The following is a 27,519-nucleotide window of genomic DNA, read 5'->3' on the forward strand; positions in this document are numbered from 1 at the left end:
TTACTCACAGGATTCCTTTCAGAAGTGTACATGAACTGGTTATTTGCAACCATGTCAATGAGTTCTTGAGCTTCTGCAGGCGTTTTCTTTAGGTGAATGGATCCACCTGCATAATGGTCCAATGACATCTTTGATAATTCAGACAGACCATCATAGAATATATCCAGGATGGTCCATTCTGAAAGCATGTCAAAAGGACACTTTTTGGTCAGTTCCTTGTATCTCTCCCAAGCTTCATAGAGGGATTCACCTTCCTTTTGTCTGAAGGTTTAAACATCCACTCTAAGCTTACTAAGCTTTTGAGGAGGAAAGAACTTGGCTAAGAAAGCCGTGACCAGCTTATCCCAAGAGTTCAGGCTATCTTTAGGTTGAGAGTCCAACCATATTCTAGCTCTGTCTCTTACAGCAAATGGGAAAAACATAAGCCTGTAGACCTCAGGATAAACCCCATTGGTCTTAACAGTATCACAGATCTGCAAGAATTCAGTTAAGAACTGAAAAGGATCTTCTGATGGAAGTCCATAAAACTTGCAGTTCTGTTGCATTAGAGAAACTAATTGAGATTTCAGCTCAAAATTGTTTGCTCCAATGTCAGGGATTGAGATGCTTCTTCCATGTAAATTGGAATTTGGTGCAGTAAAGTCACCAAGCATCTTCCTTGCATTGTTATTATTTTTGGCCATGCCTCCTTCTTTTTCGAAAATTTCTGTCAGATTTTCTCCAGAGAGTTGTGTTTTAGCTTCTCTTAGCTACCTCTTCAGAGTCCTTTTAGGTTCTGGATCAGCTTCAACAAGGATGTTTTTATCCTTGCTCTTGCTCATATGAAAAAGAAGAAAACGGAAAAGAAAATATTGAATCCTCTATGTCATAGGATAGAGATTCCTTTATGTGAGTAGAAGAAGATATGAATAGAAGAAGGAGAATCCAAACACAAGGGTGAGGAATAGGTTCGAATTCTTAGATGAAGAGGAGTGTTAGTAAATAAATACATAATTAGAAGGAGATGAGGGAGAAGAATTTTCGAAAATCAATTGAAAAGAAAAGAAAAATATATTTATTTTTAAATTGAATTTAAAATAAAAAAATAAAAATTAAAGTTCAAAAATTAAGAAAGGAAAATTGAATCACATTAAATTAAATTTAAAACAATTAGTTAATTTAAAAAGGAATTTTGAAAAAGAGGGAGGGAATTTTCGAAAATTAGAGATAGAATTAGTTAGGTAGTTTTGAAAAAGATATGATTGAAATAGTAAACTTTTAAAATCAAACAAAAAGTCAAGTAGTTAATTGAAAAAGAATTGAAAATCAATTTTTGAAAAGATAAGAAGTTAGAAAAGAAGTTGGAAAAGATTTTGAAATTGATTTTGAAAAAGATATGATTGAAACTTAATTTGAAAAAGATTTAAAAAAAGAAATTTGAAAAGATTTGATTTTTGAAATCAAAGTTGATTACTTGAATAACAAGAAACTAAAAAGATATGATTCTAGAGTTTAAAGATTGAACCTTTCTTATTAGGCAAGTAACAAACTTAAAAATTTTGAATAAATCACATTAATTGTTAGCATTAATTTCGAAAATATGAAATAAAAGTAAGAAAAAAATTTTGAAAAAAATTTTGAAAGTTTCAAAATTTATAAAAGAAAAATGAAAAAGATTTGATTTTTGAAAAAGATTTGAAAAAGATAGAATTTTTAAATTGAAAATTTGATTTGACTCATAAGAAACAACTAAATCTTAAAAAGTTTTGAGAAAGTGATAAACCCCGATTTTGTGGTTTATCTTGTGCTTATTTTGGGGGATTTTATCACCTTTTCTCACATTTATTCAATAAAATAGCATGGTTTTGTAATTCTCCCTTGAATTGTGCTTAAATGTGAAAACATGCTTTTTAGGCCCTAAAATTGGTAATTTTAATTCACTTTAATTCCATTCGATGCCTTGATGTATTTGTTAAGTGATTTCAGGTTCATAGGGCAAGTATTGGATGGAAGAAGTGAGGAGAAAAACATGCAAGCGGGAGAACAAATGAAGAAATGAAGGAACCGGAAAGCTGTCAAGCCCGACCTCTTTGCACTCAATCGACCATAACTTGAGCTACAGAAGTCCAAATGAGGCGGTTCTAGTTGCGTTGGAAAGCTAACATCCAGAGCTTCAAAATGATATAAAATTTACTATATGTTACTTTGCGCTCAGGGGCGCGCGCGCGCCATGTAGTCATGCGCGCTGATTCTGCCATGGCCCACTAAGGTGAAATCGCCCCCAGCGATTTCTGAAGCACTTTGGGCCCAACCCAACTCATTTCTAATGCTATTTCATGTAGAATTCAAGCTTGGGCAAGGGGGGAGTAATTAGTTTAGCCAACATGAACTTTTAGTTAGTTTTCTAGAGAGAGAAGCTTCCTCTTCTCTCTAGAATTAGGTTAGGATAATTTTCATCTTAGATCTAGGTTTAATTCATGCTTTGATTTACTTTTTCTTTACAATTTCTTGTCCCTCTACTCTTCCTCTCTCTAATTTTGCATTTCATTCTTGTAATTGCTTACTTTGTTGTTGATACACTTTTGTTCTTCCATTTTCCTTTAATGCAATTTATGATTCATGTTCCTTTATTGTTGATTTGATTTGTTGTTGTTTAATTCCTTGCAATTGAGTTGTGAATTTACTTTCCTTGCAATTTGTAGTTGGTAGATTTTACTATTCTTGCTCATTTACCATGCTTTTCCTTTGTACCCACCAAGTGTTTGACAAAATGCTTGGTTGGGCCTTAGAGTAGATTTTTTAGCATTCTTGGCTTGGAGAGAGTAATTAGGCAATCTTGAGTCATGAAAACCCAACTTATGTTGGTGATCTAGAGTTGTTAGCTAATATTTTTTCCATTGATGCTAATCTTTTGCTATTTTAATTAGTAAGTCGATTAGGACTTTTGGATTGAGATTAGCTAGTCTCATTAGACTTTCTCCCTATTTGTTGGAGTTGATGTAATGAGATAAATTCTTGTTTATATTTGTGACATGATTAATTAGTCTTGTTTGACATTCTCCCGATGTATGAGTTAACTAAATAAGATGAATTAATCATGCATGACTAGGATAGAAAGCCTATGATCTCAATCCATTGCCATGAATGTCTCTCTTTATTACTTGCTTTCTTTAATTACTTGCTCAATTTACTTTTCTTGTCTTTTTATTTTATTGCCCCTCTAATCAACCAAAACCCCCCTATACTCCTCATAGCCAATAATCATACATTTCATTGCAACTCATCGTGAGACAACCCGGAGCCCAAATACTCCGGTTATAAATTCATTAGGGTTTGTTAATTGTGACAACTCAAATTTTTGATGTGGGAATTGTTTGATGGTTTGGAGCTATGCTTACAACGAAGTAATTCTTTCTATAAGAAGAAAATCTAGACCATCGAGCAAAACTTGTTCATCTAAATGGCGCCGTTGCCGGGGAGTTGCAATGGTGTTATATTGTTGGCTATTGTATATATTGTGAATAGCTTGATTTTTGGTTTTGTTTGTTAGTCTTCATTTGTTTTAGGATTTGATTTTCTTTGTTTCTTATTAGAAATTGTTTTTGTTTTCTCTTATCACCATGAATTCTTATCACTTTGGCCATGAGTTTGGTTCAAACTATGTTGTAGAAAATGGAAGCTTCAATGAGGATGTGCATCAAGGATTTGGAGATCAAAGGTGGGAGGAGCCCCAAGCTTATGATCAATCCTCATGGCAACAACCTCTACCAATGCACTATGAAGAAGAGCCATTCTATGATGCATATCAATCCAATGGTTGTGGTGAATCCCCTTGTGACTTTCAAGAACCACCACCATATGCCTATGAGCCATATCCTCAACATAGCCCTCAACCATACTCACAAGCCCCTTCTTACCAACTATCTTCATATGACCCTAATCCATATCCATCCTACCAATAACCATATGAGCCATATGAGCCACACATAGAGCCACCACCATTCCAACATCAACATTTTCAAGAGCCACCCCCTCCATATTATTACCAAGATGAACCACCTCCAATGTATGAAAATTTCCAACCACAAGATGAATACCACTTTCCACCACAATCTCCCATGGAAGAATACTCATGTCCTTCAATCCAAGAGTCATATGATCCTACTCATGATATCCAAGAAGAACAAGAGTCAAGGGATCATTTCAAGGAGACATTAGATCAATTTCAAGCAACCATGGAGTGTTTTGTGCAACAAATGGAAAGAATGGGAAATATTGAACCACCACAACCCTACCAAGAAGAACCACCTTCCAACTACAATACACTTCCCTCAAACAATGAACCCTCTCTTCTACCATCACCTCCTGATGAAGCCCTCATGCTAGAATTGAGAGATCTTGAATCTCATCTCTTAAGGTGACACGAGGAGGATGAAAAGAAATTTGAGGAGTTAAGAGCAAAAACGGCTATCATGGTAGAAGCCATTAGCAACATAGTCTCATCCCGCCTAAGCCTATGCGATCAAGGCACTTCCATTGTGGAATGTGGAGAAGCAACCAAGGAGCTTAGCGAGGGAGTGAACTTGAAGCTCCAAGGTGAAGAAGAGGAGTTAAATCAAGAAATGCAACAAGAGGAGGAGGTAGGGATTATTGAACAACGGGAAGAAGTGGTTGAAGACTTAGGAGATGCGGAACCATCTTGGGAGTCTAGGATTGAAGAAAACCCCTCCAAGATGATTGAATTTGATGCTAAGGAGGAATGTGCACAACCTCCAAGGCATATCTCTTATGAAGAATTGGATGGGATAGAGCAAGAATTGAGTTCCCATGGTGATGGAGATCAAGCATCAAGTCTTAGTGGTGAAGAATCCTTTGAGCATGAAGAACTTTCTCCCAAAGAGATGGAAAGCAATGTGGAGGTAAATCTCTCTTGTCCTCCCATTTGTGATTTGAGTAAGGGAAAATGTTTAGATGAAATTATTGAACAAAGGATTGAAATTAAGAGATCTTGTGAAGAGGTGGAAGTCCTTAGAAAAAGGAGGATGGGAATTGAAGATGCCTTGTCAAGACCCTTGGAATTACCTTTGCCTAGGTTGCCATCTACACCTTCATTTGAGTGGGTAAAACCCCTTTATATTATCATTATTACCCCACTTGAATATGGTTTGCTTGAAATGGATGGCCAACTTAGGATGCTTTGTGGGATGAAGCGTAAAAGAAAGATGTTTCGTGGTTGGCGTTGCAAATCAAGGCTCATTATGGTTGATGCATCAAACATGAGATATAAAGGTTGGAGTAGTGCTCACCTAGATGGGTCTAGAAGGATTGTTGGTCACTTTATAGAGAATTCACCTTGCTCACCACCCGGATGGGCTAATAATGAGAGTCAACTTCAAGACGGGTGTGAAAACAAAGTGTGGGACCCCGGATTACAAGGAGAAAATCAATTTTGGGAGCCCCAAACTTGTGAAGAACTCCATCAACACTTGGTGCAAATGATAAGGAATCTTGAGGCACAATGGAGAACCAAGCATTGGTGGATGTTCAAGGATGGATTCAAGCACAAGCCACCTTGATAGGAGCTCCCCATAAGTCCAACTTTAGGACAGTAAACAAAAGTGCTAGGTGGGAGACAACCCACCATGGTAACATCTTTCCCTTTTCCTCTTTGTAAATATTGGTAATTTAGATTTAATTTCATGTTTTGAATTGATTTGTTAAGTTTGTTTGGGACTCTAGTAGATTAAATAAGGTTCTATGATGTTGTGGTAGCTGTTTGGAGGTTTGGAATGCTTGGTTTGGTGCAAAAACAATGAAAACAATTTTTGAAAAATAGAGCACCAACCCGCGTGTGCGCGCACCTGGCGCGTAGGCACGCCTCAAGCATTTTTGACCATCCACGCGGACGCGCCATGTACGCGTACGCGTGGATTGAACTTTTCCACCCCTCCATACATTTTCCCGAGAGTTGTGCCTGGAGTGTGCCAACTTTGTGCCCAAAGGCACGCGCACGCGTACCTTGCGCGGACGCGCCACTCTCGAAATAACCCACCGACGCGCAGACGTGTTGTACGCGTCCGCGTCGCTTCCATTTTCATCAACCCACGCTTACGCGCACATGACGCGCACGCATGGATTGCCCTGTTTCACTCACCCTCTTTTCTTCTCCTCTTTCCATTTCTTTCCTTCTCTTTTCTTTCCACTCTTAAAACATCATCCGACACTACCAAACATCATATAACACCGTTTCTTTTAGTTAGTTAGTTAGTTTAATTTTTGATTTCCATTATAAGTGTTGGATTACTAATCTTGTTTACCATTTACTGCTGCTTATTACTAATGGGATGTTAGTTTAACATCATTGTTGTTATTGTCATTGTTGGATTCCTTTGTTGAGGTTGCAATTTATTACTTGGTCTTGAATTTTCATGTTGAACATTTGTGAATACCAAGTACTTGTTACATTGCCTTCATGCATCTTACCTCTTTGAATTGCATGTTTTGGCCACCATGCATTCATCATCTATTGTTAGGCAATTGTATATTATCAATGCATTTTTTTAGGATGCTTGTTCTAATTGATCATCACCTATTTCATGCATTGAGTTTGTGGAATTGTGAAATTGGATCGAAAGCTTACCTAGTGACATATTTTTGAGCTTTGTAAAGCTTTGTGGTCCATGCTTGCTATGTGATTGATTTCCACTTTTATCTTCTTCTTCCTAAGTTCCATAGCATCCATGTGTTTCACCTCTATGTCACTTAGATGTTGCAACAACTTTAATATGTGTCATTGATTGTTGTGTGAGTTTCATAAACCATTTTGTTCACTAAGTCTACCTACACATCTATTAATGTCCATGCATTATCCAATTTCACAATTGCTTGATTTTTGCTTGAATGCTTTTATGCTTCTTCACTACTTGTTTGGTTGCCCTTACCCTACAAGTCTTTTGAAGTATTTCAAGCACACTAGAATGAGTGAAGTGTATGCTTCCTTTTGTGTAAATGTGACATAGCTTTTTATACTAGCGTGTGTGTGTGTTCTAAACCGCGCGCAATTTTAGAACCCACACACCTATTTTTCATTAATGTCACACTAATTCACTCACTCAATTCTAGTGACTCACCTCATTCCAACAATTCACGCTTCCTAGCTTTTGTATTTTCTCATCTTATGGTGTTTATTTTGTTTTTCATGATCGATGCACCATAAGCAAAAATGGAAGCGGAAGGAAGAACACACAGCAACCGGTTGACCTACCAGCTGAAGGTGGCAACTCGGAGAGTCGCCGTACCCCCTTGCTCATTTTTGAGTACACCGAGGACGGTGCAAACTTTTAAGTGTGGGGAGGTCGTCCGACCGCTCGGCATTTTTGGGTGACAAGTTTCTAATCCCAACACTTTTGCATTTCATTTTTAGGTCTTTTAGGATTTTTAGTTGTATTTTCTTATTTTGCATATGTATATATTAAGCTTAGTCAAAATCATGATATTTTCCTAGGATTTTATCTATAGGGCACCCCAATTGAAAAAAAAATTTTTTTAGAACTTGCTTGAATTATATACTTTGTGGATCATGTTTTGAGCTAAGAACACAAGCATGTGAGATTTGAGCCTAATTGTGTGGTTACATCATATATGACCACTTATTTTCATTCTTGTGTGCATTATTCTCTTCCTATGATTGTAATCTTTGATTTGTTTAATTCTATATGTCCATTATTTTGTGTATACATGCATTTATATGATTGAGGCCATTGTTCAAATAGCTCACTTACCCAAATAGCCTACCTTTTATCTTCTATTGATAACCAATTTGAGCCTATGCTTAACCCATTTGTTCTTAATTGTAGCACATTACAAGCCTAAGTGAAAAACAATAAATATCCCTTGTTTGGATCTTTGATTAACTTAGGCTAATGAGAGTGTTTATCATTTGATTTTGGGAGAATTGGAAACATTGGGTAGAGATAAAAGTGTGTTTTGAATTTTTGTTGAAAAATTTTGGAAATTGGGTACATACTCATGTATTAATCAAATGTAAAACCATATGCATTGGTACTTGTATAAATACTTTATGAAAAAAAATGAATGAGAACAACAAAAAGAAACAAAAATATATATATAGAAAAAGAAAGAAAAAGAATTGCAATAAAAAGGGGACAAAATGCCCCAAAGTTCAAGGTTCAATAAAAATCAATGCATATGTGTGGTGAAAAAAAAAAGAAAAAAAAGAATACATGAGTGTGTGTGAAAAGTGAAGAATGGGTAGTTAGGTTTGTTTAGAATTATATAGGTTGTCATAGGTTAGGTGGGAAGTTTAAGTTAATCAAAGATTCAAATCTCAAGCCCACTTGACCATATGCATCTTACCTTGACCCTAACCCCATTACAACCTATGGGAAGTCCTCATGATATTTGTATGCATGCATGAAATAATTGTTGATTGTTAGATGAAAAACAAATCTTGAAAAGCATGATTAAGGGAGGATTGAGTGAATCAACCCCATACACTTGAGTAACTGGAGCGGATACACATCCGGTGAGGGTTCGATTGCTCAATTACATGTTTTCACCCATGATCATGTCTTTTCTTGCAAGTTTGTAAAATCTTCCTAATAATTTAATTCAATTGTGGGTTGAGTGATTGCTATTGCCTTAGCCCTTGTGTCTGTATATGTATTCTTGGTAATTGATTTATTTTGACCAAGTGGATGCATTCATGTAGATAGATTGCATATAGATAGATTGCATGTAGTTAGTTTGCATTGAATAAATGTTGATGTCCCTTTGCTTCTTTCTTGATTTTAGCATGAGGACATGCTTAGTTTAAGTGTGGGGAGATTTGATAAACCCTGATTTTGTGGTTTATCTTGTGCTTATTTTGGGGGATTTTATCACCTTTTCTCACATTTATTCAATAAAATAGCATGGTTTTGTAATTCTCCCTTGAATTGTGCTTAAATGTGAAAACATGCTTTTTAGACCCTAAAATTGGTAATTTTAGTTCACTTTAATTCCATTCGATGCCTTGATGTATTTGTTAAGTGATTTCAAGTTCATAGGGCAAGTATTGGATGGAAGAAGTGAGGAGAAAAGCATGCAAGCGGGAGAACAAATGAAGAAATGAAGGAACTGGAAAGCTGTCAAGCCCGACCTTTTCGCACTCAATCGACCATAACTTGAGCTACAGAGGTTCAAATGAGGCGATTCCAGTTGCATTGGAAAGCTAACATCCGGGGCTTCGAAATGATATAAATTTTACCATATGTTACTTTGCGCTCAGGGGCGCGCACGTGCCATGTACGCGTGCGCGCCGATTCTGCCGTGGCCCACTAAGGTGAAATCGCCCCCAGCGATTTCTGAAGCACTTTGCGCCCAACCCAACTCATTTCTAATGCTATTTCATGCAGAATTCAAGCTTGGGCAAGGGGGGAGCAATTAGTTTAGCCAACATAAACCTTTAGTTAATTTTCTAGAGAGAGAAGCTCCCTCTTCTCTCTAGAATTAGGTTAGGATAATTTTCATCTTAGATCTAGGTTTAATTCATGCTTTGATTTACTTTTTCTTTACAATTTCTTGTTCCTCTACTCTTCCTCTCTCTAATTTTGTATTTCATTCTTATAATTGCTTACTTTGTTGTTGATACACTTTTGTTCTTCCATTTTCCTTTAATGCAATTTATGATTCATGTTCCTTTATTGTTGATTTGATTTGTTGTTGTTTAATTCCTTGCAATTGAGTTGTGAATTTACTTTCCTTGCAATTTGTAGTTGGTAGATTTTACTATTCTTGCTCATTTACCATGCTTTTCTTTTGTACCCACCAAGTGTTTGACAAAATGCTTGGTTGGGCCTTAGTGTAGATTTTTGAGCATTCTTGGCTTGGAGAGAGTAATTAGGCAATCTTGAGTCATGAAAACCCAACTTATGTTGGTGATCTAGAGTTGTTAGCTAATATTGTTTCCATTGACGCTAATATTTTGCTAATTAAATTAGTGAGTTGATTAGGACTTTTGGAATATTGTTTCCATTGACGCTAATCTTTTGCTATTTTAATTAGTAAGTCGATTAGGACTTTTGGATTGAGATTAGCTAGTCTCATTAGACTTTCTCCCTATTTGTTAGAGTTGACGTAATGAGATAAATTCTTGTTTATATTTGTGACATGATTAATTTGTCTTGTTTGACATTCTCTCGATGTGTGAGTTAACTAAATAAGATGAATTAATCATGCATGACTAGGATAGAAAGCCTATGATCTCAATCCATTGCGATGAATGTCTCTCTTTATTACTTGCTTTCTTTAATTACTTGCTCAATTTACTTTTCTTGTCTTTTTATTTTATTGCCCCTCTAATCAACCAAAACCCCCCTATACCCCTCATAGCCAATAATCATACATTTCATTGCAACTCTTCGTGAGACGATCCGGAGCCCAAATACTCTGGTTATAAATTCATTGGGGTTTGTTAATTGTGACAACTTAAATTTTTGATGTGGGAATTGTTTGATGGTTTGGAGCTATGCTTACAATGAAGTAATTCTTTCTATAAGAAGAAAATCTAGACCATCGAGCAAAACTCGCTCATAAAAAAGTCAACTCAAATTTTCGACAAATTTATGAAAAAATAAGGGAAAGATTTTTTTTTTGATTTTTGAATTTTAACAAGGAAAGAGAAAAATATCAAAAAGACTCAATGCATGAAAATTTTGGATCAAAACAAAGGAAACATGCAAGAACACCTTGAATGCAAAGATAAACACCAAGAACACTTTGAAGATCATGATGAACATCAAGTATGTATTTTTGAAAAATTTTTAATAAAAGAAAACATGCAAGACACCTAACTTAGAAACTGACACAAGATTCAAACAAGAAACACAAAAATTATTTTAGATTTTATGATTTTATAATTTTTTTGGATTTTTCGAAAATTATTTTGGAAAAACGAAAAAGAAGAAATCTTTGGTTTTTTTTATTTTTTTTTCGAAAATAAGAAATAAAAAGCTTGAAAATAAAATAAAATTACCTAATCTGAGCAACAAGATGAACCGTCAGTTGTCCAAACTCGAACAATCCCCGGCAACGGCGCCAAAAACTTGGTGCGCAGAAATCGTGACGGTTCTATTCCTTGGTAACGGCACTAAAAACTTAATACGCACGTTCATAATCTTAGTTCTTTGTCACAACTTCGCACAACTAACCAGCAAGTGCACTGGGTCGTCCAAGTAATAAACCTTACGTGAGTAAGGGTCGATTCCACGGAGATTGTCGGCTTGAAGTAAGCTATGGTCACCTTGTAAATCTCAGTCAGGCGGATTCAATTGATTATGGAGATTTAGTAATTAAAAGATAAATAAAATATAAAATAAAGATAGTGATACTTATGTAATTCATTGGTGAGAATTTCAGATAAGCGTATAGAGATGCGTTCGTTCCTCCTGAACCTCTGCTTTCCTATTGTCTTCATCCAATCATTCATACTCCTTTCTATCGCAAGCTGTATGTTAGGCATCGCCGTTGTCAATGGCTACATCCTGTCCTCTCAGTGAAAATGGTCCAATGCGCTGTCACTGCTTGGCTAATCATCTGTCGGTTCTCGATCATACTGGAATAGGATCCATTGATCCTTTTGCGTCTGTCACTACGCCCAGCACTCGCGAGTTTGAAGCTCTTCGTAGCCATCCCTTCCCAGATCCTACTCGGAATACCACAGACAAGGTTTAGACTTTCCGGATCTCAAGAATGGCCGTCCATGGATTCTAACTTATACCACGAAGATTCTGATTAAGGAATCCCAGAGATACTTATTCAATCTAAGGTAGAACGGAAGTGGTTGTCAGGCACGCATTAATAGGTTGGGAATGATGATGACTATCATGATCATCACATTCATATTGAAGTGCGAATGGATATCTTAGAATCAGAATAAGCTTGAATTGAATAGAAAAACAATAGTACTCTGTATTAATTCATGAGGAACAGCAGAGCTCCACACCTTAATCTATGGTATGTAGAAACTCTACCGTTGAAAATACATAAGTGATAATTGAGTCTTTTTGGTGTTTTTCTCTCATCATTAAAAATTCGAAAATCAAAAAAATATCTTTCCTTTTTTCACTCATTAATTTTTCGAAAATTTGAGTTGACTTTTTCAAAACTTTTTAAAATTTAGTTGTTTCTTATGAGTCAAATCAAATTTTCAATTTAAAAATTCTATATTTTTCAAATCTTTTTCAAAAATCAAATCTTTTTCATTTTTCTTTTATAAATTTCGAAACTTTCAAAATTATTTTCAGAATCTTTTTCTTATTTTTATTTCATATTTTCGAAATTAATGCTAACAATTAATGTGATTGATTCAAAATTTTTAAGTTTGTTACTTGCCTAATAAGAAAGGTTCAATCTTTAAACTCTAGAATCATATCTTTTTAGTTTCTTGTTAGTCAAGTAATCAACTTTGATTTCAAAAATCAAATGTTTTTAAATTTCTTTTTTTAAATCTTTTTCAAATTAAGTTTCAATCATATCTTTTTCAAAATCAATTTCAAAATCTTTTCCAACTTCTTTTCTAACTTCTTATCTTTTCAAAAATTGATTTTCAATTCTTTTTCAATTAACTACTTGACTTTTTGTTTGATTTTAAAAGTTTACTATTTCAATCATATCTTTTTCAAAACTACCTAACTAATTCTATCTCTAATTTTCGAAAATTTCCTCCCTCTTTTTAAAAATTCCTTTTTAAATTAACTAATTGTTCTAAATTTAATTTAATTTGATTCAATTTTCCATTCTTAATTTTCGAACTTTAATTTTTATTTTTTTATTTTAAATTCAATTTAAAAACAAAAATATTTTTCTTTTCTTTTCAATTGATTTTCGAAAATTCTTCTCCCTCATCTCCTTTTAATTATGTATTTATTTACTAACACTCCTCTTCATCTAAGAATTCGAACCTATTCCTCACCCTTGTGTTTGGATTCTCCTTCTTCTATTCATATCTTCTTCTACTCACATAAAGGAATCTCTATCCTGTGACATAGAGGATTCCATATTTTCTTTTCTGTTTTCTTCTTTTTTCATATGAGCAGGAGCAAAGATAAAAACATCCTTGTTGAAGCTGATCCGGAACCTGAAAGGACTCTGAAGAGGAAGCTAAGAGAAGCTAAAACACAACACTCTGAAGAGGACATTACATAAATTTTCGAAAAAGAAGGAGACATGGCCAAAAATAATAACAATGCATGGAAGATGCTTGGTGACTTTACTGCACCAAATTCCAATTTACATGGAAGAAGCATCTCAATCCCTACCATTGGAGCAAACAATTTTGAGCTGAAACCTCAATTAGTTTCTCTGATGCAACAGAACTGCAAGTTTTATGGACTTCCATCAGAAGATCCTTTTCAGTTCTTAACTGAATTCTTGTAGATCTGTGATACTGTTAAGACCAATGGGGTTGATCCCGAGGTCTACAGGCTTATGCTTTTCCCATTTGCTGTAAGAGACAGAGCTAGCAGAATATGGTTGGACTCTCAACCTAAAGATATCATGAACTCTTGGGATAAGCTGGTCACGGTTTTCTTAGCCAAGTTCTTTCCTCCTCAAAAGCTTAGTAAGCTTAGAGTGGATGTTCAAACCTTCAGACAAAAGGAAGGTGAATCCCTCTATGAAGCTTGGGAGAGATACAAGGAACTGACCAAAAAGTGTCCTTTTGACATGCTTTTAGAATGGATCATCCTGGATATATTCTATGATGGTCTGTCTGAATTATCAAAGATGTCATTGGACCATTCTGCAGGTGGATCCATTCACCAAAAGAAAATGCCTGCAGAAGCTCAAGAACTCATTGACATGGTTGCAAATAACCAGTTCATGTACACTTCTGAAAGGAATCCTGTGAGTAATGGGACGCCTCAGAGGAAGGGAGTTCTTGAAATTGATACTCTGAATGCCATATTGGCTCAGAATAAAATATTGACTGAGCAAGTCAATATGATCTCTCAGAGTCTGAATGGATTGAAGGAATCATCCAACAGTACTAAAGAGGCATCTTCTGAAGAAGAAGCTTATGATCCTGAAAACGCTGCAATAGCAGAGGTGAATTACATGGGTGAACCCTATGGAAACACCTATAATCCCTCATAGAAGGATCAACAAAATCCCCAACAAGGCTTTAATAATGGTGGAAGAAATAAGTTTAGCAATAGCAAGCCTTTTCCATCATCCACTCAGCAACAGACAGAGAATTCTGAGCAGAATCCATCTAGCTTAGCAAATATAGTCTCTGATCTATCTAAGGCCACTGTAAGTTTCATGAATGAAACAAGGTCCTCCATTAGAAATTTGGAGGCACAAGTGGGCCAGCTGAGTAAAAGGGTCACTGAAACTCCTCCTAGTACTCTCCCAAGCAATACAGAAGAAAATCTAAAGAGAGAATGCAAGGCCATTGATTTGACCATCATGGCCAAACCTACAAGGGAGGAGGAGGACGTGAATCCTAGTGAAGAAGACCTCATGGGACGTCCAGTGACCAATAAGGAGTATCCTTTTGAGGAACCAAAGGAATCTGAGACTCATCTAGAGACCATAGAGATTCTATTGAACCTCCTTCTGCCCTTTATGAGCTCTGATGAGTATTCATCCTCTGAAGAGGATGAAGACATTACTGAAGAGCAAGTTGCTAAATACCTTGGTGTAATCATGAAGTTGAATGCCAAATTATTTGGTAATGAGACTTGGGAAGATGAACCTCCCTTGCTCACCAATAAACTGAATGCATTGGATAGGCAGAAATTACCTCAAAAGAAACAGGATCCTGGCAAATTCTTAATACCCTGTACCATAGGCACTATGACCTTTGAGAAGGCTCTATGTGACCTGGGGTCAGGAATAAACTTAATGCCACTCTCTGTAATGGAGAAACTAGGGATCTTTGAGGTGCAAGCTGCTAGAATCTCATTAAAGATGGCAGACAACTCAAGTAGGGGATGTGTTAGTAAAGGTTGAAGGCCTTTACATCCCTGCTGATTTCATAATCCTAGACACTGGGAAGGAAGAGGATGAATCCATCATCCTTGGAAGACGCTTCCTAGCCACAGCAAGAGCTGTGATAGATGTGGATAGAGGAGAGTTGGTCCTTCAACTGAATGAGGACAACCTTGTGTTTAAAACTCAAGGATCTCCTTCTGTAACCATGGAGAGGAAGCATGAAAAGTTTCTCTCACTACAGAGTCAACCAAAGCCCCCACAGTCAAACTCTAAGTTTGGTGTTGGGAGGCCACAACCAAACACTAAGTTTGGTGTTGAACCCCCACATTCAAACTCTAAGTTTGGTGTTGGGAGGTTCCAACCTTGCTCTGATTATCTGTGAGGCTCCATGAGAGCTCACTATCAAGCTATTAACATTAAAGAAGCACTTGTTGAGAGGCAACCTAATGTTATTTAATCTTATCTATTTTATTTTCTTTTTGTTATTTCATGTTTTATTAGGTTGATGATCATGTGAAGTCACAAAAACTACTGAAAAATCAAAAATAGAATGAAAAACAGCATTGAAAATAGTACACCCTGGAGGAGAGTAGTCTGGCGTTTAAACGCCAGAACCAAGCATCTGTCTGGCGTTTAACGCCAGAAACAGGCACCAAGCTGACGTTTAACGCCAGAAACAAGTATCTGCCTGGCGTTAAATGCCAGAAACAAGCTACATTTGGGCGTTTAACGCCAGAAACAGGCAGCAGTCTGGCGTTAAACGCCAGGATTACATAGCAAGGGCGTTTTACACGCCTAATTGGAGCAGGGATGTTAAGTCCCTGACCCCACTTGATCTGTGGACCCCACAGGATCCCCTCAGGATCTGTGGACCCCACAGGATCCCCACTTTTTCTTCTCTCCTCTTCACACCTTTTCATAACTCTCTTCCTCAAATACCCTTCACCATCACCTCAATCACTCTTTCCCATCACCTCTTCACCACTCACATCCATCCTCTCTTCCTCATAAACCCCACCTACGTTCAAAATTCAAACTAATTTTCCTCCCAAACCCAACCCTATTGGCCGAACCCTACACCCCCCCTCACTCCTATATAAACCCCTCACTCCTTCTTCATTTTCACGCAACACAACCCTCTCTTCTTCTCCTTGGCCAAATACATCTTCTTCCCCCATCTCCTCCATTTTCTTCTTCTTCTACTTTTTTCTTTCTTCTTTTGCTCGGGGACGAGCAAACATTTTAAGTTTGGTGTGGTAAAAGCATAACTTTTTGTTTTTCCATAACCATATATGGCACCTAAGGCAAGAGAAACCTCTAGAAAGAGGAAAGGGAAGGCAATTGCTTCCACCTCTGAGTCATGGAAGATGGAGAGATTTATCTCAAAGGTCCATCAAGATCACTTCTATGAAGTTGTGGCCAAGAAAAAAGTGATCCCTGAGGTTCCTTTCATGCTAAAAAACAATGAGTATCCGGAGATCCGACATGAGATTCGAAGAAGAGGTTGGGAAGTTCTCACCAACCCCATTCAACAAGTCGGGATCCTAATGGTTCAAGAGTTCTATGCAAACACATGGATCACTAGGAACCATGATCAAAGTGTGAACCCAAATCCAAAGCATTGGCTTACCATGGTTTGGGGGAAATACTTAGATTTCAGTCCAGAAAATGTAAGGCTGGCGTTCAACCTGCCAATGATGGAAGAGAATGTACGCCGCTACACAAGAAGGGTCAACTTTGATCAAAGATTGGACCAAGTCCTCATTGACATATGTGAGGAAGGAGCTCAATGGAAAATTGACTCAAGAGGCAAGCCGGTTCAATTAAGAAGGCATGACCTCAAACCAGTGGCTAGGGGATGGCTAGAGTTCATTCAACACTCTATCATTTCTACTAGTAATCCGGTCTGAAGTTACTATAGACCGGGCCATCATGATCCATAGTATCATGATTGGAGAGGAGGTGGAAGTCCATGAGATTATACCTCAAGAACTTTACAAGGTTAGCCTTTCCTCACCTCATATGCAACCTCTTCAATTCGGCTGGAATTAACATAGAGGGAGACATCCTCATTGAAGAGGACAAGTCCATCACTAAGAAAAGGATGGAGCAAACAAGAGATCATGGACCTCAACAAGAGTACGAGGAAATTTCCCACCATGAAATCCCTGAGATGCCTCAGGGGATGCATCTTCCTCCACAAAACTATTGGGAGCAAATCAACACTTCCCTAGGAGAATTAAGCTCCAACATGGGACAACTAAGGGTGGAGCATCAAGAGCACTCCATCATCCTTTATGAAATAAGAGAAGATCAAAGAGCTATGAGGGAGGAGCAACAAAGGCAAGGAAGAGACATAGAGGAGCTCAAAAGTACCATTGGTTCTTCAAGAAGAGGAACACGCCACCCTCACTAAGGTGGACTCATTCCTTAATCTCCTTGTCTATTTATTTTACTGTTTTTTTATTTTTGAGCCTTATGTTTTATTGATGTTTGTGTCTTTATTATATGATCATTAGTGTTTAAGTGTCTATGTCTTAAAGCTATGAATGTCCTATAAATCCATCACCTCTCTTAAATGAAAAATGTTTTAATTACAAAAGAACAAGAAGTATATGGTTTCGAATTCATCCCTGAAACTAGTTTAATTATTTTGATGTGGTGACAATATTTTTTGTTTTCTGAATGAATGTCTGAACAGTGCATATGTCTTTTGATATTGTGGTTTATGAATGTTAAATATGTTGGCTCTTGAAGAATAAGGAAAAAGGAGAAATGTTATTTGATAATCTGAAAAATCATAAAAATGATTCTTGAAGCAGGAAAAAGTAGTGAATACAAAAGCTTGCAGAAAAAAAAAAGAAAAGAAAAAAATAGCGAAAAAAAAAGAAAGAAAAAGAAAAAGCAAGCAGAAAAAACCAAAATCTCTTTAAACCAAAAGGCAAGAGCAAAAAGCCAATAGCCCTTAAAACCAAAAGGCAAGCGAAAATAAAAAGGATCCAAGGCTTTGAGCATCAGTGGATAGGAGGGCCTAAAGGAATAAAATCCTGGCCTAAGCGGCTAAACCAAGCTATCCCTAACCATGTGCTTGTGGCGTGAAGGTGTCAAGTGAAACTTTGAGACTGAGCGGTTAAAGTCAAGGTCCAAAGCAAAAAAGAGTGTTCTTAAGAACCCTGGACACCTCTAATTGGGGACTTTAGCAAAGCTGAGTCACAATCTCAAAAGGTTCACCCAGTTATGTGACTGTGGCATTTATGTATCCGGTGGTAATACTGGAAAACAAAGTGCTTAGGGCCACGGCCAAGACTCATAAAGTAGCTGTGTTCAAGAATCAGCATACTAAACTAGGAGAATCAATAACACTATCTAAATTCTAAGTTCCTATAAGATGCCAATCATTCTGAACTTCAAAGGATAAAGTGAGATGCCAAAACTGTTCAGAAGCAAAAAGCTACTAGTCCCGCTCATCTGATTGGAGCTAAGTTTCATTGATATTTTGGAATTTATAGTATATTCTCTTCTTTTTATCCTATTTGATTTTCAGTTGCTTGGGGACAAGCAACAATTTAAGTTTGGAATTGTGATGAGCGGATAATTTATACGCTTTTTGGCATTATTTTTACATAGTTTTTAGTATGATTTAATTAGTTTTTAGTATATTTTTATTAGTTTTTAAATAAAAATCACATTTCTGGACTTTACTATGAGTTTGTGTGTTTTTCTGTGATTTTAGGTAATTTCTGGCGGAAATTGAGGGACTTGAGCAAAAATCAGATTCAGAGGCTGAAGAAGGACTGCAGATGCTGTTGGATTCTTACCTCCCTGCACTCAAAGTGGATTTACTGGAGCTACACGAGTCCAAATGGCGCCTCTCAACTGCGTTGGAAAGTAGACATCCAGGGCTTTCCAGCAATATATAATAGTTTATATTTTTCCCAAGTTTAGATGACACAAACTGGCGTTCAACGCCAGATTTCTGTCCTATTCTGGCGTTAAACGCCAGAAACAAGTTGCAAAGCAGAGTTAAACGCCAGAAACAAGTTACAAACTGGCGTTCAACTCGAAGGAAGACCTTTACACGAGAAAGCTTCAATGCTCAGCCCAAGCACACACCAAGTGGGCCCAGAAGTGGATTTTTGCATCATTTACTCATTTTTGTAAACCCTAGTTACTAGTTTAGTATAAAAACTACTTTTAGTAATTTATTTCACATCTCTGGAACACATTATGTAACTTTTACGTTCTGAGACCTCCTTGGGAGGCTGGCCACTCAGCCATGTCTACCCTATTTTCACTTATGTATTTTCAACGGTAGAGTTTCTACACACCATAGATTAAGGTGTGGAGCTCTGTTGTTCCTCATGAATTAATGCAAAGTAATATTGTTTTTCTATTCAACTCAAGCCTATTTCTTCTCTAAGATATTCATTCGCACACAAGAACATGATGAATGTGATGATTATGTGACGCTCATCACCATTCTCACTTATGAACGCGTGCCTAACAAACACTTCCGTTCTACATGAAAGCAAGCTTGAATGCATATCTCTTAGCCTCCTGATTTACGATCAGAGTCTTCGTGGTATAGGCTAGAATTATTGGCGGCCATTATTGAGATCCAAAAAGTCTAAACCTTGTCTGTGGTATTCTGAGTAGGATCTAGGAAGGGATGGCTGTGACGAGCTTCAAACTCGCGAGTGCTGGGCGTAGTGACAGACGCAAAAGGATTACTGAATCCTATTCCAGCATGATCGAGAATCGACAGATGATTAGCCGTGCGGTGACAGCGCATTTGGACCATTTTCACTGAGAGGACGGGATGTAGCCATTGACAATGGTGATGCCCAACATACAGCTTGCCATGGAAAGGAGTATGAAGGATTGGATGAAGACAGTAGGAAAGCAGAGGTTCAGAAGGAACAAAAGCATTTCCATATGCTTATCTGAAATTCTCACCAATGAATTACATAAGTATTTCTATCCCATTTTATATTTTAATTATATTTTAACTATCAATTCACCGTAACCATTTGAATCCGCCTGACTGAGATTTGCAAGATGACCATAGCTTGCTTCAAGCTGACAATCTCCATGGGGTCGACCCTTACTCATGTATGGTTTATTACTTGGACGACCCAGTGCACTTGCTGGTTAGTTGTGCCAAGTTGTGACAAAGAATTAAGATTATGAACGTGTGTACCAAGTTTTTGGCGCTGTTACCAAGGAATGAACAATCACGATTTCGTGCACAACACAGCACCAACATAAAAGGAGCCAGCTGATCTTTCCAATGATATATGATATTCTATGGTGCTATTCCATTTGGGCTATGAACAAAGAGCAACAAAGTGATGGTTATATCCTCAAGCGCCCATAGTGGCGCCCAAAACACCTAGGAAGCTCATTTTGTGCATTTTAAGCGCCCATGGTGCTCCAATTCTTGGGATTTGGGTTCACACTAATGTCATGATTTTTCGTAACCCATGCATGAGCATAGAACACTTGCCCCACTAAGATCCCAACCTCTTGGATGGGATTGGTTAGGACTACCCAACCTCTTCTCCGGATCTCTCTTCGGATTTTTGGATACTCATTCTTCTTGAGCTTGAAAGGGACCTCAGGGATCACCATCTTCTCTGCCAGTACTTCATAGAAGTGATCTTGATGGGTTTTGGTGATGAATCTCTCCATCTCCTAAGATACGGAGGTGGCGGCTACTGCCTTTCCTTTCCTCTTTCTAGAGGGTGCTCCAACCTTGAGTGCCATAAGTGGGAATGGAAAGCAAAAAAGTAACGCTTTTCCGACACTAAACTTAAAAGTTTTGCTCGTCCTCGAGCAAAAATAAATAAAAGAGAATAATGGAGTATAAGAAGAAGAAAATAGATGGAGATGGAGAGAGAAAGCAATTTGGCCAAGGGGGCTTTAGAGTGTATGAGGTGTGTATGTTTGAAGGGTTAGTTAGAGGGGTATTTATAGGGGTGGGCTAGAGTTGGGTTTGGTCATGGGTGGGTTAAATGGGAGGAAAATTTGATTTTGAAGTGGGTGGGGGTTGGTGGGTGGTGCGTGGCCTAGAGAAGGTTAGGAATTTTTTTCCTCAAAAATGGAATTAGCGTTGCAAGTATAGCCCCAACCCAACAATCGACCAACTCCAAAGTTTAGAATTACAAATTGTCACTATTCGGAACAAATATAAACCAGAAGTTTTAATTTCCGGGTCGTTTCCCAAGGACTAGTGCCAATGAGTGCGCAATTTCGGTTGTGAAGACAAAAGGGATTTTCAATAAAGAGATAAACAATTAAAGGAATAAAAGAACATTCAAAATTGCAATTAATGAACTGATAAAGGGATTAAAGAACTAGCTATGTAATATTAACAAGTAAGATATAAAAGTGATTGATGTATGTGTGTGTGTGATTCAAAGCATAAAAGGAATCTTGGCTTGGGATGAGCTAGGGGATCCTATCCTTTTTGCAACCACAACTATGACAATTGTAATGGATTAATCTCACTTAGTTAACCCTTACATCGAAGAGTAGGTCAAGTGAGCATAGTTGTTCTTAATCCACAAATCCTAACTCACTTGCTAATTGTCTTAGCAACAAGTTAGTGTTAGTGGAAACAAGAACAATTAATAATCCAAGAATTATCACTAAATCTTGGACATTCCAACTCTAGAAACCCATATATTCATTTTCCCCAAGCCAAGGGGTGAAAATTTAACCCATAATCAAAATTGACATTTCCATAAACACTTGGTAGGCATAAACACAAATCATGACAAAATTAAGAAGATGCTTGAACTATAAGCAACAATTAATCAAAAGCAATAATAGCAACTCAACCAAGCATGTAATAATAATCAATCATCAAAATCATCAACAAGAGATCAAAACTGCAAGAAGTATATATATTAACAATATGAATTTAACTACAAGAAAGAGTATAAAAATTGTAACTATAAAAAACAGTAATTAAGGAATATTTACAATGGTGTCAAGCAAAAATCCAAGATAAAAAATGAAAAATGGAACTTGAAATGTAAAACCCTAATAGAAATCCTAATGGTGTTGAGAGAAAACTTGAAGAAAAACTAAACCTACAGCCTCTAACTACTATCTAAAAAACTACTCCTAATGATATGCTATCCTGTTCATTGTTTGCCTTTTGCAATATGAGCTCTAGCCATCAGAATTGGGCTTCCAATCCCCCAAAAACGCGAGTCACGTGCGTTTTTAATGAAGGCATGCGCAAGTACTTGTGCGTACGCACACTTTGCAATACTTTGGATGATCGTGCGACGCGAACGATGCTGTGCGCTCACACACTTCGCTTTGCTTTGCTACCTGTACGTACGCACAAGAGGCTGTGAACACGTACACATCGCGATGCTCTTCTCCTTTGTTTCTTCATGCTTTCTCCTCCTTGCATGCTCCTCTTCCATTCTCAACATGCCATTCCTACCTTTTATATCTGAAATCACTCACCAACAGCATCAAGGTATCGAATGGAAGGCAATTGGAATAAAATAGGTTAAATTAAACATAAATGAGCATGTTTTCACAACCAAGCATAATTTAGGAGGAAATCTCAAAAGCATGCTATTTAAGGGAATAAGTGTAGGTTTATATGATGAAATCCTCTCAATTCTAACAAAAAATTATCGTAAAATATGGATTCGTCAATTCCCCCACACTTAAACACTAGCATATTGATAAACCATATTTCATGAGTTCATTTGTACTTAATTAGAGTGATTTATTCAACTCTTCACCTACTTATTCACATTAATTGCATGGTTTTACTTTCCCTTTCTTATTATGTCATGTTGTGAAAAACATGTTTCCTAAGCTTTAAAAATTAATTATTTTAATTACCTTTATTTCCATTCGATGTCGTGATTAGTGTGTTGAGTAGTTTCAGATTTTCTAAGGCAGAATGACTTAAAGGATGAAAAAGGAAACATACTAGAATGGAAGGAGGAAGCAAAACGGAGCTTTAAAGAAACTAGTATCCACGCGATCGCATGGATGACGCGATCGCGTGCCAAGCAAAAATCAGCAGCGACGCGGCCGCATGACTGACGCGACCGCGCGCCTTAAGTAGAATACACATGACGCGGTCGCATGACTGACGCGACTGCGTGGCAAGGAAAAGCTCCAAATGATGCGACCGCGTGACCCACGCGGACGCGTGACAGAGGCCACGCACCAGAAATTACAGAATACGCCCCCAGCGAATTCTGAAGCTCTTTTTGGCCCAGATCCAAGTACAGACAGCATAGACCAGAGGTTATAAAGTGTGAGAATGCTTCCATTCAAAGGGAGCTCGCATATTTTCATCTTTCAATGATTTAGATTTAGTTGAGAGGGAGATCTTCTCTCTCTCTCTTTTAGGATTTAGGATTTCTTCTTGTTTTAAGAGTAACTCTGGATCCAGGTTTCATGTTCTTTTAGTTTTACTTTTATTTATTCCAACATTTGAATTGATTATTATAATTTATGAATTATTTCATGTTACAGATTTCTAATTGAATTAATGATAATTGAGGTATTTTCAGTATATGATTGTTCTCTTTGATTTAAGGTACCATTGCTCCCCATCTAAGGATCTCTTTATCATTCCAGCAATTTTACTTTTTCCCCTTTTGGTTTTGGTTAAGAATTCAGTAACTCAACAGTTATTAAACTCAACATAATTGATAATCGTTATCTTGCTAATTAAGTTGAACTTAAATAATCCCAACCTTTTCTTAGGAAATAATTAGGATTCAAAGGTCAATTTAATTAGTCCCTTGACTTTCCTTTGCTCTAGTAAAGGTCGACCAAGTGGAATTAAGATACAACTTTTATTATTGTTGAGAAGGATAACAAAGTTGGACTTCTAATTTCCCTTATCTTGCCAAAAGTTGTTTTACAGTTATTATTTATTTTTACTTGCCATTTAATTCACTCGTCATTTAAATTACTTGCTTCTCACCTTCTAAACCCCGATTACAACCTTTATAGCCAATAATAAGAACATACTTCCTCGCAGTTCCTTGAGAAGACGACCCGAGGTTTGAATACTCGATTAACAATTTTTAAAGGGGTTTGTTACTTGTGACACCCAACACGTTTGCAAGAAAGGTTGATCGCTTGGTTTAGTAACTATACTCACAACGAGAGTTTCTATAACCTCTAAACCATCAATCATTCTGCTCTTTTTTCAAACAACCATTCAACAACTGGAGCAAGCACTAATTCAATGGGCCACTAGGCGCTCAAATATACAAGGATCAACCACAGCTCCATGTGGACAGCCCAATGAAGAGCGTAGCATGAAAGAAATGCTAGAGACTCCAGTGGACAAGACAGAGAATGAATTCGTACTATAACAAGTGGAAGAAGCTGTCATTGTTCAAGAAGAAGAGTTGGTTGAAGATCTAGGCGATGCCGAACTTCCTTGGGAATCCAGAAGTGAGGAAAACTCCGTCCAAGATGCCACAGTTGATGCTAAGGAGGATACTGTACAATCTCCAAGGCAAGTCGTTTACGAAGAATCAGACGGAATAATCCAAGAAGCAAATTTCCTTGATGATGATAGTCACAAGTCTAGTGCTCCTAGTAATTAATTTGCGTCCGCAAGTGAATTCTCTGAGATCGAAGAATCTTCCCCAAGTGAATATGAAGATGATGCGGAGGTAGATTTCTCTCAACCTCCAATCTATGACTCAAGTGATGAGGAAGACACAGAAGACTTTGACCAGAATACAGATACAATCGAAGATCTTTACAAGGAAGTGGAAGAATTCACAGAAGAGCACAAGGAAACGGAACTTGCAGAACCACCAAAAATACCTATCCCAAGGCCATTGCCACCCAATACAAGCTTCAAGTGGGTACAATCCTTAACTTATAATTTTACTTATTCACTTGAATATGGTTTGCTTGAAACAGATGGCCAGCATAGAGCTCTCTGCGGCTTTAAGAGTAAGAGGGAAATGGCTCGTATTCAGAGCTGGTGCACCAGGTTCAATAAGGTTCTACGCTTCACCTCGAAGTACACAGATTGGTATCGTGCTCAATTGCATGGATCACGGAGGACGTTTGGTCGCCACGGTGAGATTCTACTCTTTGACCCGCCCGAATGGAATCTTACAAATCAAAACGGAGGCGGATCTAAAAACACAGCTTGGGATCATGGATTATATTCTGACATTCGTCATCCCGGGAGGCTGGATATCTGTTTAAAGCTGCGCAGGAGCTTTACATGCCTAGTTTGGGACCCCGGAGGCTATTGGCATTCCAAGCACTGGTGGAGATCTTTGGACGAATTTAAACACAAGCCACCATAATAGGATACTCTTCCAATGTCCAACTTAAGGACTTTAACTAAAAGTGCTAGGTGGGAGACAACCCACCATGGTATGGTCGCTTCTTTTTCAATTTATTTCTTATTAATTGCTTTCATTTTTCCTTTTTCTTTTTAATTTATTAAACCTGGAATCATGCATAAGCATCCATGATAGTCATTGCATTCTGCACTTTTCATGCATATATAAAAAAAAAAGGGTTTGCATGACGCGACCGCATGCCCCATGCGATCGCGTCATATTGCGAAAAACACCACCCATGCGACCGCGTGACCTACGCGGCCGCGTGACCCACGCGGCCGCGTGACCCACGCGGCCGCGTGACATATATATCGGCGTAAGGATCCAATGAACAGAAAGTTGGGCTGGAATCGTGCGGCCCTTGTGCGTTTCGCACAAATTGGCCCACGCGATCGCATGCCCCATGCGATGACGTCACTTACCCAATACCAATCCCACGCGACCGCGTGAGCGACGCGATCGCGTCGCATGGATTGCACATCACCCCAAAAGGAGACAGAGAGTTGCGCTAAAATGGCGCTGGAGTCGTGCGTTTAGCACGACTTCCAGCGACGCAATCGCGCGACCCATGCGATCGCGTCACCCTTCTTTCCCCCCTCTCATGCGATCGCACACCCCACGCGATCGCGTCACTCCCATTCTCGTCCCAACCACGCGACCGCGTGCCCCACGCGGCCGCGTGGATTCGAAAATATAACCCCCCTCAGCCCGCGAACCCTATCAGTCGCGCAGCCCTTACCCCCAACCCTCTTCCCCTTCTCTGCCTCCTCTCCCTCCAACCACCACCCACCACCTTCCAGCCGCCACCGCACCATCCCCCAGATGCCGCCGCCGACCCGCCACCACCACCGTACCACCCCCACCCCTTCTCTCTCCTTCCTTCTTCCTCTCTCCTCCCCTTTCCACCGCTGCTCGCCGCCACCACCGCCCACCACCGACGGCCATCCACCGCGCCCCACCCCTTCAACCAACAACCCCAACCCCCACCTCCCACCCCTATCCTCTTCCTCCAACACTTAACCTAAACCCTCTCTCCGCCACCAACCCCCTCCGCCGCCACCACCGCGTTGCCGTGCACCACCACCGCGCCGAACGTCGCCGCAGCCACCTTCTTCCCTGTCCTACCCCTTCCGCTTACCAGGTTCCGCAATACGCAGCCCTTTCTATCTGTTCGTTATTTTTCTGTATTTTTTATTCCATTTATGTTCATAATTAGGATAGTTAGACTTGCATGTTGTAGTGGATTTTCAGGTTGTTAGGTAGCTTAGGCTGTGGTTAGTAGATCTAGGTCTGTTTACTTGCACTGTTCTTACTTCTGTTTTATCCTATGTGCAAATCTGTTGCTGCTATAATCATGATTCATATGCTGCTTTCTTGTATGTTGCTGCTGTTTACATTGAGTTTTTATGTTTATTTTATATCTATGTACATGCAACTTGATTTTTTTAATTCATATGAACTGATTAAATTGCTGTTTATTTTCCGGGACAATCCAATTTTAGCCGGAATGCTGCCCAAATTTTTTTAAATTTGTTTTCATTCATGTTTTGGTTTGGCATTTCTGAAATCTGTTTTGCTCTGCTTTACCCAAACCACTACATGAATGCTATGGCAGACCTTCTCACCCTTTTTGATTTCCTGGTTCATAAACTGCTTGTTCAATTATGAGTACTTCTATTCTTACCTATGAATTCTTGTTATATGGAATTTTTTTCTATGCCACTTACCTTCCTAACTCACTAATTTTAATTTACTAATTTCTTTTTCAAATCCTAACCATACTAACCCTTTTGATCTCTTTTCTTATTATTTTCACTTTCCTCTAACTTTCTAACCATGGCATATTGCTTATTTTTTTTTCCATTTAACATAAATTCAATCACATTTCATATACTCATTTTCCTTATTCTATTCCTCCCTTACCGCTTTGAGTTCCCTTTGTTTAAATTGCCTATTTGCTTTCGTATTTTTTATCCATTCCTGATTTTCTGTTTTTCAGGATGTCTGCCTCACACAGGAAAGGTAAAGGCAAGGCCACTGGCAAGCGCAAGAGAGGAGATTCCTCCCAGTCCATCATTTCTCTAATGCACAATACCTCATGGCGGGAGAAGAACTTCACACCGCAGGAGAAAGCTAACCAGCTGCTTCCTGCAAATGATCCTATAAAATT

General features: G+C 38.2%; 2 non-coding genes across 2 annotated transcripts; one reads left to right on the forward strand and one right to left on the reverse strand.

Annotated features, from left to right (window-relative positions):
• Positions 1-182: 182 nt before the first annotated feature.
• On the forward strand, positions 183-290 carry LOC148555565 (small nucleolar RNA R71). The gene has a single exon (XR_015886355.1). It is a non-coding gene; the product is annotated as a small nucleolar RNA R71 (small nucleolar RNA).
• A 13,312-nt stretch (positions 291-13,602) lies between these two features.
• Positions 13,603-13,710, reverse strand: LOC148555566 (small nucleolar RNA R71). Its single transcript, XR_015886599.1, has one exon. It is a non-coding gene; the product is annotated as a small nucleolar RNA R71 (small nucleolar RNA).
• Positions 13,711-27,519: the final 13,809 nt, after the last annotated feature.

This window comes from Arachis ipaensis, chromosome B6 (assembly GCF_059453495.1).
Source record: "Arachis ipaensis isolate K30076 ecotype BB chromosome B6, ASM5945349v1, whole genome shotgun sequence".
Classification (NCBI taxonomy): Eukaryota; Viridiplantae; Streptophyta; class Magnoliopsida; order Fabales; family Fabaceae; genus Arachis; species Arachis ipaensis.